Source organism: Mus caroli, chromosome 11, assembly GCF_900094665.2.
Source record: "Mus caroli chromosome 11, CAROLI_EIJ_v1.1, whole genome shotgun sequence".
Taxonomy (NCBI): Eukaryota; Metazoa; Chordata; class Mammalia; order Rodentia; family Muridae; genus Mus; species Mus caroli.
Window position 1 is genome coordinate 74,283,207 of NC_034580.1, and position 19,121 is coordinate 74,302,327.

The 19,121-nt window shown below is 40.4% G+C and overlaps 1 protein-coding gene across 6 annotated transcripts in view; it reads left to right on the forward strand.

The window, feature by feature from the left end:
* Positions 1-19,121, forward strand: part of Nf1 (neurofibromin 1) — a 248,756-nt gene that overhangs the window by 1,172 nt on the left and 228,463 nt on the right. The window lies entirely within an intron of this gene.

The following is a 19,121-nucleotide window of genomic DNA, read 5'->3' on the forward strand; positions in this document are numbered from 1 at the left end:
TGGCTTTCCTAAGTGAGACTCCAGGAGTAAGGGGAGAAGGGTGAAAGCAAAGGGAAGATCTAGCTACAGACTAGACAGCTAGGATGTGGTCCTAGGGCCAATAACTGTGCCCATGGTTTGTTGTTGTTTTGACTTGTTTTTGACTCTTCACAAGAGAACCCTCATTGAGACTAGTTGGGATGGAGGGAAAAGTTTTGTAGTTTAGGAAGGTTGCTTTTTATTCGCTGAGTTTTCCACACATAAAATTCTAAGGCCGATGAGTAGGCAACCCACACGTAGCCTTTTGTCTATGAGAACTAGTTTAATTTGATGCTATCTACAGATAGCTGGGGCTGGTTTAAAGGATGGTTGTTTTTGTTACAGTTCTGCCAGGGGGTGTCCTCTAATGAGAGAATTGTTTAGAATTGAACCAATCTCTTGTGTTTATTGGGTTTAATCACAAAACTGATTATGGGAGCTGACAGGTAGGGGAAGGGTTTCTTCTTTAATTTGACCAGCAGACATTTTTCATAGGACTCAATCTTTTGACCTCTCCAACAGAGGAAGTCTACCCAGAGGACATTGGGGAACCTACACAGAGCTGAATGTGGTGGTTATATGAAATTCGTCTCAGCACACAGGAGGTCAGAGGCAGGTAGATCTCTGTGTGTTGGAGGCCAGCCTGGTCTACAGACTAAATGCCAGGATGCCAAGGTTACTCAGGGAGATTCTGTCTCAGCGCCCCCCCCCCCACGCCAAACCTGCATAGATTAAAATTTTATAGCTGTCAGAGACTTCATTCATTTGGTTTCCAGACCAAAAGGCATCAGAACAAACTGTTGTAGTAATCCGCCCGAGGAAGTAAATATTACTGTATAAATTGGCCCAGTTATAGAGCAGTAGACTTCAGTAGAACATTAAGTAGAATGTTAGATTCTACACTTGATAGAAAAGACTGGCTGTGTAGAACTTTTAAAAAAGGGGGGGATTTAAGGGGCTAAAGAGGTGGGTTTAGCAGTTAAGAGCACTTGTTGCTGGGGCAGAGGACTTGGGTTTGATTTCCAGCATTCACACAGTGTTCACAGTGTAGTTGACAATCGTCTATAACTCCAGTGCCAAGGGATCTAATGCTTTTTTCTGAATTGTGGCACCAGGCAAGCATGTGGTGCACATAAATGCAAACAAAACACTCATACACATAAAATTAAATACATTTAAAAGCATATTTAAAATGTGCCTAGACCAGTGGCTCTCAGCCTGTGGGGCGAGACCCTTTTGGGTTTGACAGACACTTTCCCAGGCGCCACCTAAGACGATTGTAAAACACAAGCTATTTCCATTATGATTCATAGCAGTAGCAAAATTATGAAGTAGTAGTGAAATAATTTTATGGTTGGGGGTCACCACAACATGATGAGCTGTACTAAAGGGTTGAGCATCGGGGGCTTGGGAATCTGCTGGAGACAAACCAGGACTGAACTCACAGAGAGCAGCATCTTGGGGGGGCGGGGGCTGGGAACCATTCACTTCACCATTTACCTTGATTTCTAAAACAAGGCTAATTTTTATTTATGTACACACATGCACACATATACTCTCTCACACACCTCACATGCACACTTCCATACTGTCACACACATTCTCACACACTCATACACACACTCACACTCACTAAGTCACACACTGTGGCAGCCTGAAAAGTGCCACATCACTTGGATCTGGAGTTAAAGGCAGTTATGGGTTGCCGGACATGGGCGCTGGGAAAAAAACTTGGAAGAACAGCAAGTGCTTTTAACTACTTAAGTCCTCTCTCAGCCCCAACTTTTGCTAAGTTTTAAAAGTTAAATTCAAATTTTCTTTTTTCTTTGCTTTGCTTTGCTTCTCTTTGCTTTGCAGCTCAGGCTGTTGTGGAATTTGCTATCCACCTGATGGTGGTCTTGATCTGCTGACTCTTCTGTCGCTGCCCCCAAAGAGCTGGGATTGCATGCATTTGCTACGCCTATGTCTGGCTTTTTCCTACAGCTCTTACCTTTGGTCTCTAGACCATATTTATCATATAAGGAAAAGAAATGCTCTGAATTTTAAAAGTAGAATGATGAATGGTTTAATACCATATATTGTTTATATATGTTGTAGGATCAGACTCATTATCATTTATTAAAAGTTAAGGACATTAGTTTTTAACATACCATTTTTGCCATCTCTTATATTGTAATTAAGAGAAAGATACATAAAATAAATTATTCGGTACAATGTTTTCTTACAAGCTTTTAAGAAATGTAGTAAGAGCCGGGCGTGGTGGTGCACACCTTTAATCCCAGCACTCGGGAGGCAGAGGCAGGTGGATTTCTGAGTTTGAGGCCAGCCTGGTCTACAAAGTTACAAAGTGAGTTCCAGGACAGCCAGGGCTACACAGAGAAACCCTGTCTCGAAAAACCAAAAAAAAAAGGAAAGAAAAAAAAAAGAAAGAAAGCAGCTGGCCACTCCTTGAGGCCAGAGAAACAACTATAGACAACAAGAAAACTAAAAACTTTAAATATTTATTTATTTATTTATTTTATGTATATGAGTACACTGTAGCTGTGTAGATGGTTGTGAACTTTCATGTGGTTGTTGGGAATTGAATTTAGGACCTCTGCTTGCAGCTCCGGCCCAAAGATTTATTTATCATTATACATAAGTACACCTTAGCTGTTTTCAGATGCACCAGAAGAGGACATCAGATCTCATTGCGGATAGTTGTGAGCCACCATGTGGTTGCTGGGATTTGAACTCGGGACCTTCAGAAGAGCTATCTCGCCAGCCCAACTGAAAACTTTAAAGCAATTGAAATAATTAAGATTCTCATATACAAATGTCAGTACACAGTAGGCTTTTTCATCCTTGGTAAATTGTAAATTCTGGCTGGCAATAGTGGCACATGCCTTCTGCCCCACATGGGCTCTCTGAATTTGAGGCCAGCCAGATTTGTATTTGGAGTTCCAGAGCAGTCAAGACATTGATTTTGAGATGCAAAACAAGGTATTCAAGGTTTACCTTCAGAAATTTTTGTTAATTATAGAAGTGATAAATGGCCAGTTCAAATTAGGTTTATCTAAAATATTTTTTATTATTTGTGTGTGTGTGTACCCTCAGAGGTCAGAAGAAGGTACTGGATCTGTTGGACCTGAGGTTATAGGTGGGTATGAGTGTCCGACTTGGGTACTGGAAACCAAACTCTGGGACTCTGAAAGAGCCACAAGCAGTCTTACCCATTGAGCCAGTTCTCCAGCCCCTCTCCCACTCAAGTTTAACTAACTGTTGAAGGGTCCCCCACCCCTTCGTTTTTAGTGAAAAACAGAGAGACTAAATGGCATAGCAGACTCAGAGAGCCTTCCTGTGACATGTGTCAAATGGCTAGATCATTAGGGAATGCTGTTTCTAAGCATCTCACAGACTGTTTTAATAACCCATGAAGTGTTGATAGAAGAGTTTACTGTTGTGTTTTGCTTTTGAGGCAAAGTCTCACTATCTAGTCCTGAGTGTTCTGGTGCCTGCCTTTAGTCTCAGCACTCAGAGGCAGAGGCAGACAATCTTTGAGTTTCATGCCAGTCTGGTCTACAAAGTGAGGTCTTGGACAGCCACGGTGGTTATATGGAGAAACCCTGTCTTGAAAATTTTTTTTTAGTTATGAGTATGTATGTGAGTGTGTGAGCCACCTAACGGGTGCAGTGACTCAGGTCCTTGGGAAGAGCATGTGTACTCTTAGCCACTTGGCTGTCTCTCCAGCTCTAAAGCCGTAGTTTCATTCAGTGAGCTGCCCAGCAGGTGAAAACACTTGTTCCAAGCCTGCTGACCTGGGTTTGGATCCTCAGGACCCACTTGGTGGAAGGGGAGACTTGATTCCCTTATATTTGTTCTGTGACTGCCACAAGCTGCACTGAGCCACTCGAGTGCCCCAAAGTAATATCAATAAGTGTAATAAATTATTTTCCATATTTAGGCAAGTGAACCAGTTATGGAAGTAAAAAATACTTCGACAACTTTTAACATAATAAAATCCAGTTATTTTCTCCGACAAGGTCTTACTTTGTAGCTCTGGTTCTTCTGGAACTCAGCGTGGAGAGCAGCCTGGTCTTGAACTCACAGAGATTCATCTGCTTCAGCCGTCTCCTCCCCCCAGGACTGGGATTAAAGGCATATACCACCAGGCCTGACTGTAGAAAATCTAATTTTAAAATTTATAATAGCATGTTGTTATCCTCATACATTGAATACTAATCAGACTATTTTGAATACTATGTGGTAGAGAGTTCACTGTATAAAATGATGAGCATGTATCTTCAATGTTACAAATCCCATGCTAATTGGCCACAAAGATTTGTAAAAATTCAAACCTACTCTGGGTTAATAAAAAGGATCTATCCTCCCTAACTCCTGGTCTGCAATTTTTATTAGGCATTAAGAACATTGAAAAAATAAATATAATCTGTTATGTTGAAGGCATAGTGTTTATTCTTTTGGAATTCCTCTTTTAGAGTAATTTCTTCTTGCTGTTTCTCATTTGGCATCCCAGTCTTCCTCTTTATTTAGATTTTTTTTTTTTAAACTTTTTAAACTTAGGTTTCCTTTGGGAAGGAACTGTGTCCTTGGTTGGCTTTCTCCTGTGAACTCTGCTTCCCTTCCCTTCCTTGCCAGACACTGCCTATCTATCTACTGTCTGCTCACTCCTCTCTGTATAGCTGTGACAACTGGCTCTGCTTTATCCCTCCTAGACTGCAGCTTTTTTGAAAAGGATTTCTTTTGGAGAAACACAGTGGTCTTTTCACAGTTGTAATAACCACTGTAATGCTCCTCTCCCTCAAGTTCCCAATACACAGCTCTTTCTCATATGTACGAATTCAGACCCTTCGGTATCAGTATGATAATCAGCTTGCGAAGAGCTTATTCCTTTCCTCTTTCTTCCCTTTCCCCTTCCTCTTCCTTCTTTGAGATGGTCTTACTTCGTAGACTGGGCTGACCATGAACTCACTGAGTAGCAGAAGCTGGCTTCCACCACCTAAGCTTCCAGGGTGCTAGAGTAACAGCGGTGGGCTGCACCTGGCCAGATGTGCTCTTTCTTTTTTTAACAGGTTTGCCTGTCACTGAGCTGGAGATTCTAAATAGGAGCCTGAGTTTTGCTGTTAGTCAATGTTTCTCTTCATATGCCAGCTGGTGGGTCTCACAAAGATCCTATTTGTCCTCATTTATTGAAAGGGAATCCAGCAGAAAAGCCTTTAAAGTTCTTTAAAGTTTAAATATTTGATGATCTTAATATGCTAACAGGATTTCTCTGCGTAGCTCCGGTTATCCTGGAACTTGCTCTGTAGACCAGGCTGGCCTGCCTTTGCCTCCTACATGATGGGATTATAGGTGTGTGCCACCACCACCACTCTGCTGTCTTTTTTTTTTTTTTTTTTTTTTGTTTTTTTTTTTTTTTTTTTTGAGACAGGGTCTCTCTTTGTGGCCCTGGCTGTCTTGGACCTGGAACTTACCATGTAGACTAGGCTGGCCTTGAATGTATAGATTCACCTGCCTTTGCCTCCATGCTGGCTTGAATCTATACCTTATTAGCATAGTCATCTGAATAGAGAATGTGAGCACTTTGAAAGTCTATAATGGTAACCAAATATAAGCTTATTATACATTTTCCTTACATCTTATTGTTTATTGCATTTTCATTAAGGAGAGTGACTGGTCTCTATTCCCTGTTATGCTTGTTGGTTAGAATATTACACTTATTTTTTAGCATTTATTGATAAATACTTAGGGTACTGGTAGCATCTTTTGTAATGTTTGGATTCCAGTCACTGATCCACTTTTCTCTGTTTTAGCATCTAGTTTGTGGCATACATATAATATGGTCTTCAAGTTTGACAAGTATAGTAAAGCAAGGCTGTGTGCGATAGGCCGGCATTGGGCCAGTTGTACTTTAGTTTAAATATTCCAGTTTGGCTTTTTACAGAATTTTTACTTGGCTCAAAATTATTATTATTATTGTCATCATAATTATTATCATCATCATTATTACTACTGCTATTAGTGTGTGTGTTTGTGTGCTACAACATACAGAGGTCAGGCCGAATGCAAGAGTTGGTTCTCTTCTGTCGTGTGAGTTCCAGGGATTGAACTCAGGTCTGCACTCTTAGCAGTAAGCCACTGAGCTACCTTGATATCCCAAGATTATTTTCTTCAGTCTGCTTTTGAAAAAAGGTGCTTAACATGAAGAATTCTGTTCTTAACGTGAAAACTTAGTGCTCTGATACCTAGTAAGCCATTATCATGCCTTGTTTTTTCATCTTATTCTTTAACTTACTCAGACTGCAGTGGGCATGCGTTGTCATTGTAGTGTTCAGGTTGGTGTTGTGACCTTCTTTCTGTACGAGCCATATTACTGAATTATAACAGCATGCTTCTTAAGGATATGGTGTTTCAATTGAAAACAGGCTTTTCCTGTATATGCCATGCTTATTTTTCGTTGGGAGTTTTGTGCTTATGTATAAGACAAGGAATGAGAGGTATAGGAAGGCTCTTGTTTTAAATGGAAGTTTAAGGAGGAGAATGTTCTATAAAAGAAGTGGAAGGGGGAGGATTGTGGTCAGCTTAAACTGTTAAAAGGCTTAGGATCAATACTGAAGTAGAATATGAGCATCTTAAGCTATTTGCAGGGATTGACTTGTTTATAAAAGCACCGGGTTGTTTCATCCACCTTCTTGTAGAACACCCCCGTTTTGTTAGGGAAGGGAAAGATCAGACAGAGCTTGACCTTGAAAATAGAAAAGTTGTAGTGAATGTGAATTGTTGGGTGGTTTCAGCACCCTGTAAATCCTGTATTGTTATGGTAGAGTCTGTAGTTAACAGTAGTCAGAGGTGTGCTGAAGAACTGGCTTTTAGTGCACCCCACTGAGGTGTCTTAGAGTGTATGCAGTACACTGCATATATTTGACCACTTAAAATGTTACATGTAAGTTGGTTGTGGTGGCTCATGCCTCTAATCCCAGCACTCCATAGGTTGAGACAGATGAATCTCTGTGAGTTCAAGACTAGCCTGGTCTATATGGTGAGTTCTAGAATAGCCAGGGTCATATAGAGGAACCCTGTCTCAAGGAAAAAAAAAAAGTTATATACCTATGATATGTATGCATGGTTTGAGTGTAAGTAAAAGTGACTTCTGAGCCATTGGTTATATTATCAAAAGAACTGTTGAGACAGATAGCCCCAAGCTAATTTGAAATTTCACCTAGTTTTAATGAAGACTTAAGTGTTACATTCCCCCACCCCCATAGATTGTATTGATTCCCTTGCAGTAGCAATGACTTCGGATGCTAACTGAAGTTTAAGTGTATCTTTCTATAGAGCACAGACCATAGTCCAGAGCCTCCAATTTGGTTGAGGTTTGCTACTACAGCCAGCAAGCTGGTGCCTGCCCTTACTCATGGCTTACAGCTTTGGATGTTTTATCCTATTAAATTTTAGAGAACTTTTCTGAGAGGAAATGGTTCCCTTCACCCTCCCCTCTGCCCAACAACCAAGTAAGGTGGTATAACTAGTGTAAAAGGTATGTTAATTTAGTCAATGACAGTACAATTCTGAATAAAAAGAATGGCTAGTTTTTAATCAAAATTGTATACTGAGCTAGTGATCTTTTCAGTGATTATGTCTCATAACATTTTCAAGTGATGCTTTTCTGCTTGTTGACAGATTTTCTTGGATTGTCCTCAAAAGTAATTGGGACATACGGAAGGAAATGATTCTTTACACCTTGGGTTTACCTTCACTATGTGTAGCAGTGTGACCTTGGCCACTTTACCTCTGTATCAGTTTTCTATTCTTTCATCTGTAAAATGGGATTAACACCTGTCTTAGTTACATCTTGGGCTCATTTAGTATCCTAAGAGTGAATCTTGTACATGGTAGGAAGTTTTAGTCACAAGAATGTATCCAATTTATGTAGTATTGTATCTCTCCTTTCAAGTTTGGTAATGATCATTTCTGTATATAAAAAGATGAGGGATACCTTGACGCTGCTTCTCTCTCAGATGTGTGCTGCACAGAGAAACTATTTATTCTTGTTTGTGTGGATGAGCACGTGCCGCAGTGCATGTGTGGAGTGCAGAGGACAGACTTGCAGATGCATTTCCTTGCTTCTGCCTTTGGGTGTCTGAACTTAGGTTGCCAGGCTTGCATGGTGTGCGCTTTACCTGCTGAGCTGCCTTCCCAGTTGTTGTTCCCCCACCCTCTTCTGTTGAGTTTTGAGGTAGGTCTATGGTAGCCTAGGATGGTCTCAACCTTGACCTCTTGCTTCAGCTTCTGGAGGCTGAGGTTATAGGTGTGTATCAATAAGTTGATTTTCTTCTCATTTTTAAGATATGGTTTTAGATTGATGACCTAGAACTTGTGATTTTCCTGCTTCTATGTCCCAAGTGTTGGGGGAGGGTCACAGATGTGCAACATCACATCTGGTTTGTATAGTACATTTCACTTAGAATTTGATATACTTGGAGCAGCTCTTCAAAATTTGGTAGTACTAAAGTGGTTTCTGGTGAGTTCTGGGGTGGCTTTGCTTTTATCTCTGATTCTCTACTTTTTTCAGTTTCTATTTTTCTGTTTAGCAATTCTCTAATTTTCCTTTGTAAGTGTTACATAGTTGAGGATGACGTTGAACTTCTGATCCATCTCTACCACCAGAGTGCTGGGGTTATAGTCCAGTGCGGCAGGTACCCCTGGTTTTATGCGGTGCAACACTGTTTTTCTAGTCATGCCAGGCCAGTGCTTTGTAAACTGGACTGCTCCCCAGCTCATTGTCTTGATTTTTAGAGTATTATTTTTATTCTATTTTACTTCTCCTACTACGTTGGGGCTAGAAAATAGCTTTTATGTGTCAGGCAGATCTTACTCTTTTCATAATTCATAAGGGAGTAGGGAAAGAGGAGCATTTGTGTTCTTGTCTTGCACTCTTGTAAGTGAATTATCAGGAAATGGGGAGAGAAAATAGGATTTATTTATTTATTTATTTATTTTTGGTTTTTTCAAGATGGTTTCTCTGTGTAACCTTGGCTGCCCCGGAACTCATTCTGTATATTCGAAATGTATGCCTGGCTTATCACTTTTATTTTGGTCAACTGTTGGTAGCAAAAATCATTGAAGACCAGAGTTCTCATTTCCACCACAGTTCAAATGCTGTATAATTGTTGGAATGTATTAATTTTTGTCCCTATTTTGAGCTAGCCTTCTGATTGAAAAAGTATCCTCATCACTAATAAACTAGTCATAGAGCGGTAGTTAGGATCTGAAATGATATAAGTTCTGTTTCCGCTATAACTTTAACAGATACTTGTCTGATTTCTTAGATTAAAAGCAGAGTAGTAATTCATAGCTAAGGATACGGGAAGTACAGGGCGGCACCGGGGAAATGAGTTAGTTGTAGTACTACAACTTAGAAGCATTGTTGACTAATTTTTTTTTTTTTTTTTTAGAGACAGGGTTTTACTATGTAGCCCTTGTTGGTCTAGAACTCTGTGTAGAGTAGACTGGTCTCAGAGTCACAGAGATACTCCTGCCTCTGTCTCCTGAGTGCTAGAACTAAAGGTATGTACTACTAGTGGCCCTACATTGTTTTGTAATTCATTTTTTAAAATTTACAATGTTAATATTTTTTAGGATTACTTTTTTTTGTTTGTTTTGTTTTTTTGAGACAGGGTTTCTCTGTGTAGCCCTGGCTGTCCTGGAACTCACTTTGTAGACCAGGCTGGCCTCGAACTCAGAAATCCACCTACCTCTGCCTCCTGAGTGCTGGGATTAAAGGCGTACGCTACCACGCCCGGTGATTATTTTATTTTTTTAAAGATTTATTTATTTTATGTATATGAGTACACTATTGCTGTGCAGAATGTTGTGAGCCATCATGTTGTTGCTGGGAATTAAACTCAGGACCTCTGTTCCATCCAGCCCTGCTCACTCGAGCCCAAGAATTTATTATATGTAAGTACACTGTAGCTGTCTTCAGATACACCAGAAGAGGGGGTCAGATCTCATTATGGATGGTTGTGAGCCACCATGTGGTTGCTGAGATTTGAACTCAGGACCTTTGGAAGAGCAGTCAGTGTTCTTTACTGCTGAGCTATCTCTCCAGCCCCAGATTTCTTTATTTTTTATTTATAAGAGTATACTGCAGCTGTCTTCAGACACACCAAAAGAGGACATTGAATCCCATTACAGATGGTTGTGAGCTACCATGTAGTTGCTGGGAATTGAACTCAGGACCTCTGGAAGAGCAGTCAGTGTTCTTAACCTCTAAGCCATCTCTCCAGCCCTAAAAATAATTTTCAAACACATTTCATTTTTTCTATGCTGAACATGAATTTTTATCTTGAACTAGAGGGTATAGCTCAGTGGTAGAGGATTTTTGTAGTATGCACAAGGCTCAGTGTTACTCCCCCCCAACCCCCCCACCCCCAAATTCAAATTTAAATTCCAGCAGTGTAAGTTTAATGTGAGAGTGTGATTTCAGTGAGATGTATAAATAATGAAATGATTAGGGTGTAGATGGCTGTTACCATGCCTTTGGCACTATCTAGACCAGAAGCTGCCACTAGAGATGCGTAGTGGGTAAAGATACTTGCCTCTAAGCCTCACCACCTGAGCTTGACCTTCTGGATCAACATGATGGAGAGAAAGGACTCCCCCAGGTTTTCCTCTGACTTGTACACATGCTCATGGGGTGCTTCCACATATGTGCATAGGGTGAATGTACAGTTACTCACACACACATTGTAAAAAAAAACACCAAAAAGATTAAGATGAAGCCAGGAGCTGTGGTACCTGCCTATAACCCTAGCATTTGGGAGCCGAGGCAGGAGGACAAGATTTCAGGATCAGAATGGGCTAGTTAAACCTTGTCTCCATTCTTACGTGTGAGGTGACAGAGATGGAGGGAGCTTGCTTACAGTAGTTAGGGAAATCATGGCCTGGTGTGGAGGGAGGAAGGATTGGGTGAGCAGATGGAATGGGTTAGGACTTGAGCAGTGTGGACAGTATGGAGGCTTTAACTGAATGTTGAGGTCCTATCTTTGTTAATGGTCATCAACTAGAGTTGAGATAAGGAAAGCTGAGGACAGTGTTAGATAGCTGTTGAGTTAACAAGTAGGGATAGATAATGTCTACTTTAAAAGAAAAAAGGTTTTGGCAGGTTGACTTCAAATTCAGTTTGTAGTCCAGGCTGGCCTTCACCTTGTGATCCTCCTGCCTGAGCCTCGTGAGTACTGGGTTCTATAGGCATAAACCACTATGCCTTGCTACCCAATTAAAATCGAATGTTATATTAAATAATAAAATTTTAGTTTAAGTATTCCTTAGCTATGGTTTAAGGCATACTTACACAGTACTCATGTTTATCTGAGTATTAGGAACAATAATTTAGATACTACCTAGGTGGTGGTGGATGTGGGACAGAGAAACTGAGCCAGGGCATAGACTTTTTTTTTTTTTTTTTTTTTTTTCCTGTAGATAAGAAAGTATCTAGAAGATTGCTAGGTGAATGTAACAGTGTTAGTGGGTACTGTGTGAGACATGGACCTTACTAAGAGGGGGTTTTTAAAAAGAGAAGAAAAGTTGGAATTTTACCTTCTTTAGTCTTCTATTTAGTGTTTCTAATTTTACCCTCTACAACTTAACAGTAAGTTTGTTTACTTTAAAAAGTACTTGAGAGGAGGTACTAAGCATTTGCCAGATCTACTCCATTCTCTTGTGTTCTTCAGCCATTTTATAGCCATTTAGTTATGTCACCATCCTAAAGTTTTGTCTGTCTGTCTGTCAGTCTGTCAGTCTATTTGTCTATTTTTGGTGCAGTGGAGGTCTATAATTAGCATCTCTCTCTCTCTCTCTCTCTCTCTCTCTCTCTGTGTGTGTGTGTGTGTTTGTGTGTATATGTGTGTGTGTGTGTGTTTTGAGACAGGGTCTCAGTATACAGTTTGGCTAAGCTGGAACTTGTTATGTAGACCAGGCTGGCCTTGAACTCAAAAATCCACCTCTGCCTCCTAAGTGTTAGAATTAAAGGTTTGTCACAATGCCTAGCTTCTTGCCAGTATTTTACTATAAGAGGATGTTATGAGACTTAAGTAAAATTAATGACTTAAAAAATATTGAGACAAAAGGTATAGTGGCACAGGTGTGCAATAATAGACCAGCAGAGGTAGAGAGAGAAATCCTGACTTTTAGGCTATTCTGGGGTTAATATAGCGAGTTCAAGACCAGCATCTAAAAAATCCAAGGTGTGCTGGGCGGTGGTGGCACACACCTTTAATCCCAGCACTCGGGAGGCAGAGGCAGGTGGATTTCTGAGTTCGAGGCCAGCCTGGTCTACAAAGTGAGTTCCAGGAAAGCCAGGGGTATACAGAGAAGCCCTGACTAAAAAAAAACTATATATATATATATATATTCCAAGGTGTAATAGTGTTCTAGCTTATCAGTAGAGCATTTGCTAGCTGGCACAGGACCTTGGCTTCAATTCCCAGTGCTATGGAAAAGAAAAATTCAGGTAACATTATGTTTTTATATTTGTCTATTGCTAGTACAATAAACCTATAAGGTGTCAACTTTGCACATTATTTATTAAAGTTTATTATAAAAATCTATAAAAGTAAAAGCAGGGGACTAGAGAGATGGCTCAGCAGTTAGAAGTGTTTGTTGTTCTTGTAGAGATCTGGGCTCAGTTCCTGATGGCTCATAACCATCTGCAACTATAGATCTAGAATATTAGACACCTTCTTCTGGCCTCTGAGAGTGCCAGGAATGTCCATGACACACAGACATTCATCCAGGCATACACTGGAACACATACATCTTAAATGGCTGTATATGCACTAGCGTTAAGCCCATAGGTATCTTTACTTAGCTTTTACCCAGTCCCGTTTCTTCCACATTGCTACCCATTTGCTGCTTGCTCACCACCTCTCCATTGTTTTGAAGTGATCATGTATGTGATTTCAGCATAGATTAGCCTTCCCTCATGCTCAGTTAGCAATTAGAAAACTTCACTTATTTTTTGTGCTGTGTGTGTGTGTACTTGAGTAAATATTCTCCTGTGGAGGCCAGAGGTTGACTTCAGGTACCTTTCTCTATTGGTCTTTACCTTTTTAAGGCGGGGTCTCTGACTGAACCTGGTGTGCTGTTTTGGTTAGACTGGCAGGCCATGTGACCCACCTGTCTCTCCTCTTTAGTGCTGGAGTTACAGGTACATGTCACCATGCACTGCTTTTCTCATGTGAGTGTTTGGGGTCTAAATCAGGTTGGCGTGCTTGCATGGCAAGCATTTTACCCACTGAACCATCTGCCTCATCTCGGTTTTCCTGATTGTTTTTTAATGGGAGTGAGTTATACCATGGTCAAGTCAAGCTGTTTGAGCCCTATTGATTATGTTGAAGGATGTGCTGGTTGTAGAAAGACTTAGCCCTTTTTTATAGATCAGGCTTTGTGAGAGTCAGAGATAGGAATATATGTGAAGATACTTTATAAACTCTAAACTCAAAACAAAAATGCTCTGCTCATAACTGGGCATGATGGTGCACACTTTCAATCCCAGCACTCAAGAGGCAGAGGCAGCTGGATCTTTGTGATTTTGAGGTCAGCCTGGTCTATATAGCAAGTTCCAGGACAGCTGCAACTACATAAGAAGATGTGGAGAGAAACATGTAAGATTTCATTATTAGAAGTAAATGGCAAATTCCTGTAGACGTGCCAAGAAGTAATCTGTGTAATGAACATAAAGCCCATAGTACTGAAAGCACCTTGTCACCATTACCCGCAGCCATTTAGACATTTGAAGCAGCCATTGCTCATTCCAAGTCTGGCCTGCTTTTTCTGCATGACTTCTCAAAGTTCACTGACATCTCCCTCCCATATTTTCAAGTTTCTTTTATACCCTTGGATTAATTTATGTAGACTTGAACTTAGATAAAGCAGATAGATGGGCTCTTTGTGCTTTATGTAAGCATTCTGTTGATGTTTAGCAATGATCTTCCACATCTGAAGATCATTTTGTTTCTGTTAGAATAGATCAGAGAAAAATACAATAGTTATGTGTTTGGGTCACCTGGTATATGTGTTCTTTTGGGGATCGAGGTGCTCTGCACGTGCTCAGTGAGTACTGCCATCATTAATATATATGCAAAAGCCACCAAGGGTTCTAATTTGTCTTCAAGTCTGTAGTCACTTTGAAATTTTGAGCATTTTAACTCGTCTGCCTTTTTATTTATTATGTGTAGTGTATTTTCTTTTAAAAATATCCTTACAAGTACTGAGCTTTGGAGGGGGAGCAAGAAGTCATGGATGTAGGCCCAGTGGTTTCTTTAGAAATGCTCCCATTAAATAAATTCCCTTGCAACTTTAAAAGGACTGGTTTCCTGGATCCACTAGACACAATATGAGTTCTGGATGCTTGGAAGTGGTTATAAGTGTCCCTAGGTAGTTTTTTTATAAAGCGGGGTTTATAAACCACTGTTGGATTTATATATGCAGGATTCCTGGTTTCTAGGTAGTATTTATTTAACAGACGATAGCACAACCATATACACCATGGCAACAAGTTCAAAGACTGGATGAACTTTAAGAACCAACATTTTAAAAAACACTGGAAGGCTGTTGGAACATTGACGACCAAATGAATTAAAATTTCAGGGATGCAATAGACATTTGTAGTGGGCTGATTATGGACACATGCTGAAGGAAAAAGATAAGCCAGAGATGAACAGAATCTTATTAAAAGTGTAGCGTACCCCTGGCCCACTTCAATCACTGGTTGGATTTCAGTGATCATCTTTCTCAACCCTTTTTGCTTAATGAAGAAATAGTAATTCCCACTGTCTAAGCAGATGCATTCTAGAGTTTTTTTTTTTTTTTTTTTTTTTTTTCGAGACAGGGTTTCTCTGTATAGCCCTGGCTGTCCTGGAACTCACTTNGGAACTCACTTTGTAGACCAGGCTGGCCTTGAACTCAGAAATCCGCCTGCCTCTGCCTCCCGAGTGCTGGGATTAAAGGCGTGCGCCACCACGCCCAGCTGCATTCTAGAGTTTTAAGATTCTTTTATTTGCAATATTCAGAGTAGAACAGTTTCTGTGGATGTAAAATGATGAAAAATTGTGGTCCATACTCAAAAATCAAAAGTAAACTGTAGAAGTGGATTCAGAAAGTTGGCAGCAGACAAAGACTTAAACAACAAAAACAACAAAGAAACAAACAAAACCCCTGCAGTGTGGGGCTGGAGAGATGGCTCAACAGTGCTGCTCTTGGAGAGGATCCAGATTTGGTTTCCAGGACCTGCTTTGGGCAGCACACAGCTCCCTCTCTGTAACTTTGATTCCAGGTGACTCAGTGTCATCTTCTGGCCTCAAGGACACCGGTTACACACATGTGGACACTTACAGATAAGATTATTTTTAAAGATAAAGCAAAGTCATTTGCTAAGAAAATAAGGGAAAAGACAATTGTGATGATTGGGAATTCCTCTGAAGAGCTGGAACCCATAGAAGGGAATAGAGAATAGGTCATCTAGGAAGCAATGACACCGTTACGAGTTGCTTAAGGTCTTTCATTTATTTCATTAGAAAACGTAGGCCCAGGACTCTCAGACTTTCTTATGTCCTTGCTATATCTCCAGGGCTCTTTGCTTATTCATCCGTGTTCTTTTTCTTGACTCTGCCTCTTCCCTGCCCCTTCTTATTTCCTTTTGGGAAACAGTTCAGTTGAGTACAGACTGTTTAAACAGATCCACGAGGTCATAGGCTTCTGTTGTTTTGTTTGCTGTATTGGTGATAGGTAATGGGTGGATCCCTGGGCCTCTCTGGCTAGCCAGTCTAGCTTAATTATGTATCTCCAGGTTCTAGTGAGAGACTCTGTCTCAAAAAGCAAGGTGGGAGCTGTGGAAGATAGAGAAATGACTCAGCGGATCTGAGCAGTTGCTGTGCAGGCATGAGGGTTAGAGAGTGGAGCCCAAAGCTGATGAAAAGGCCAGGGTGGCCACATATGTGCCTGCAACTGTAACTTCAGCATGATAGGGGAGTGGAGACAGGGGACAGGGGATTGTTAGGTGTAATTTCTTTCTATTGCTTCCTGATTCATATATTCTTGACCATCATTTTGGACCTCAGCTGTTGTGGTAATCTAAACCTTTATCATGGAGAATATGAGTCTGTCCTGGGTGCCTGCTGCATGTGTATGCATGTAATATAGTGTACTGCAATGCAGTGCAGTGTAGTTTACTGCAGTATAGTGTGGTGTAATATACAGCATAGTGCAGTGTAGTATACTGCAGTGCAGTGTACTGTAGTGTGCTGCAGTGTAGTGTAGTGTAATGTACAGCAGTGCAGTATACTGCAGTACAGAATAGTGCAGTGTAGTCTACTGAAGTGCAGTGTAGTGTAGTGGACTGCACTGCAGTGTAGTGTAGTGATTTTCATTAACTTTTGGTCTTACACAATATGAGGTTAGAGACATTTCTTAGATTCAAGGTTCCAATCTTCTATGTTTCCTTTATGTGGTAGCAGTGCTTTATCTCCTTGGTTATGGCATAGGTTACACCATTTAATGGAGTGACCTTTGACTATGGATGTAGTGCAGTGATTCTGAACCAGAAGTTTCCAGAGGACAGTTGACAATATTTGGACATATTTGTAATAGGTACAAGTTTGAGAAGGTGAGGCTTATGGCATCATGTGGGTAGAGGTCAGAGATCTGACCTGGATCTGACAGTGTTTGGGGGAGTGAAGAACAGAATTAATCCAGTCAAAAATGTCAGTACTGCTGAGGCTGAGCAAGCCTGGTTTGGTGGCTAAGCAGTGTCATCTTTCAGTGGGTTCTGCTGGTACTGTTTCTTTCTCAGGAATCAAAGCATGCAAACTACAGATGTCTAAGTTGGAAGTATTAGAAGCAGAGCTGCCAGGAGAGTTTTCAGGCTGTGTGAGAACAGCTCCTGCTCTTCTTTATTTCCAGGCTTCTGTTCTCTGGCTATGGAGAAAGCACGATTGATTCAAAGAGTAAGTGCGCTCTGTCAGATAGGAGCACCAGCCCTGTGGAATTCTCTCTCAACTCCCATTTCCTACTAGGACACTTGCTTTCGGGGGATGGCCCATGCCAGAGACCAGGTCATCTTAAGTCTAGAGCCCAGCTGCATTCCTTCTCTTAGGAAGGGAGTTGTTTGTTCAGGAGCACTGTTAGCAGCGTGTCTAGTCACAAACAGTGTGTCTCCGAAGGCCTTTAATGATGCTGGCAGAAGCATTTCAGGAAGAGATGCAAAGCTGTCTAGAACATGTTTATATGAACATATATATGCTAATTCTATGTGTATGTATACATATGACTTATTTTCTCCTTAAAAGTATGTTACTGTCCACTGTAATTAGTAGTTAACTTTCATTAATATTTTGTGAACATTTTATTTTTTAATTTAGGGGTGGGAGCAAGACCTGGCTGGTACCTTGCCCATAGTCTCAGCACTCAAGATGCTGAGTTCTGGAGGGTTGGACTACATAGTAACACCCTATCTCAAAAAAAGAAAGAAAAACAAAGTAGTTGTAAGTTATAGACTTAAAAAAAAAGTTAAATTGCTCTATGAACAACATAGAGCAGAGCTTCCTAAATTTTTTCTACTTGTTAACATGGCCAGAGAAAAATTTACACAGCCCATTCATATATATGAATGAAACATTTATTCCTAGTAAATAAAAAGAAAATTATTTTAAAAACAATTCTTTGGCATAAATGTGATTTTTACCATTTATTTAACATGAATGCAAGGGGCTGGGGAGATGACTTAGTGGCAAGAGCACTGACTGTTCTTCTGTTGGACCTGGGTTCAATTCCCAGTATCCACATAGCAGCTCACAACTGTCTGGAACTCTAGTTCCAGGGTATCTGACACTCTCACACAGACAAACATGCAGGCAAAACACCAATCTGACACTCTCACACAGACAAACATGCGGGCAAAACACCAATCTGACACTCTCACACAGACAAACATGCAGGCAAAACACCAATCTGACACTCTCACACAGACAAACATGCGGGCAAAACACCAATGCATATAAAAATAATAAAACTAAAATCATTTAAAATGAATGCAAATATGCATGCTAGTGCAATAGATGTGTTTATTTTTATATCAAAGTAAACCTTGAAGTATTTGATAAGCAGAGCATAGAACATCTTCATTGTGTTTCAGAGGTAATTGACATTTTGATTTATAATTGTCATGTTGAAAATGCTGATTTGCATAAACACATGTAGTTCAAAGTGACAGAGATATGTTTAGGGTCATTTCAGAATTGTTGGAAATTCTCTTGTAATTCCAAATGGAATTTTGTATGTGTGCGCATATGTGTGCATGTACGTGTGGGTGTGTGTCTGTGTGTGTTTGTGTGGGGATGTGTGGGGGTTAAACAGCAACTCAAAGAAAAGTTGTAGGTTAGAGGACCAATGTCAGGTATTTTCCTCAATTGTTCTCAGCCTTAATCCTTGAGATAGGGTCTCTGGCTTATTCTCGTAATTGATCATTTTGAGTAGCTTGGCTGGCTAGTAAGCCTCAGTGCTCTACTTTTTTCTTCCTCCCCAACACTGGGATTTTAGATGTATGCTGTGGCTGGTGGGATAGAATTCTATTTTAATTCTATTTAATCCTACATTTTCATGGCAAGTGCTTTACCAACTGAGCTATCCGTAGCTCACTCCAAGAATAATTTTTAAAGTCAAATATTCTAATACAATTCAATCCAAAGATATGCTGATTTGATATTTGCATGATGAGGGATCATGGTAGAAAAACATTGCAAGCCATTGTTTTTTATAATTAAACCATTGCATTTCTTTCTTTCTTTTTTGTTTTGTTTTGTTTTGTTTTGTTTTTCGAGACAGGGTTTCTCTGTGTAGCCCTGGGTGTCCTGGCACTCACTTTGTAGACCAGGCTGGCCTCGAACTCAGAAATCCACCTGCCTCTGCCTCCCGAGTGCTGGGATTAAAGGCGTGCGCCACCACGCCAGGCTAAACCATTGCATTTCTATAAGAACAGAAAACTTTGTATGTATAATGAAAAGATTACACTTAATAATGCACAGTAATCTAGATCCTGTCCAAGG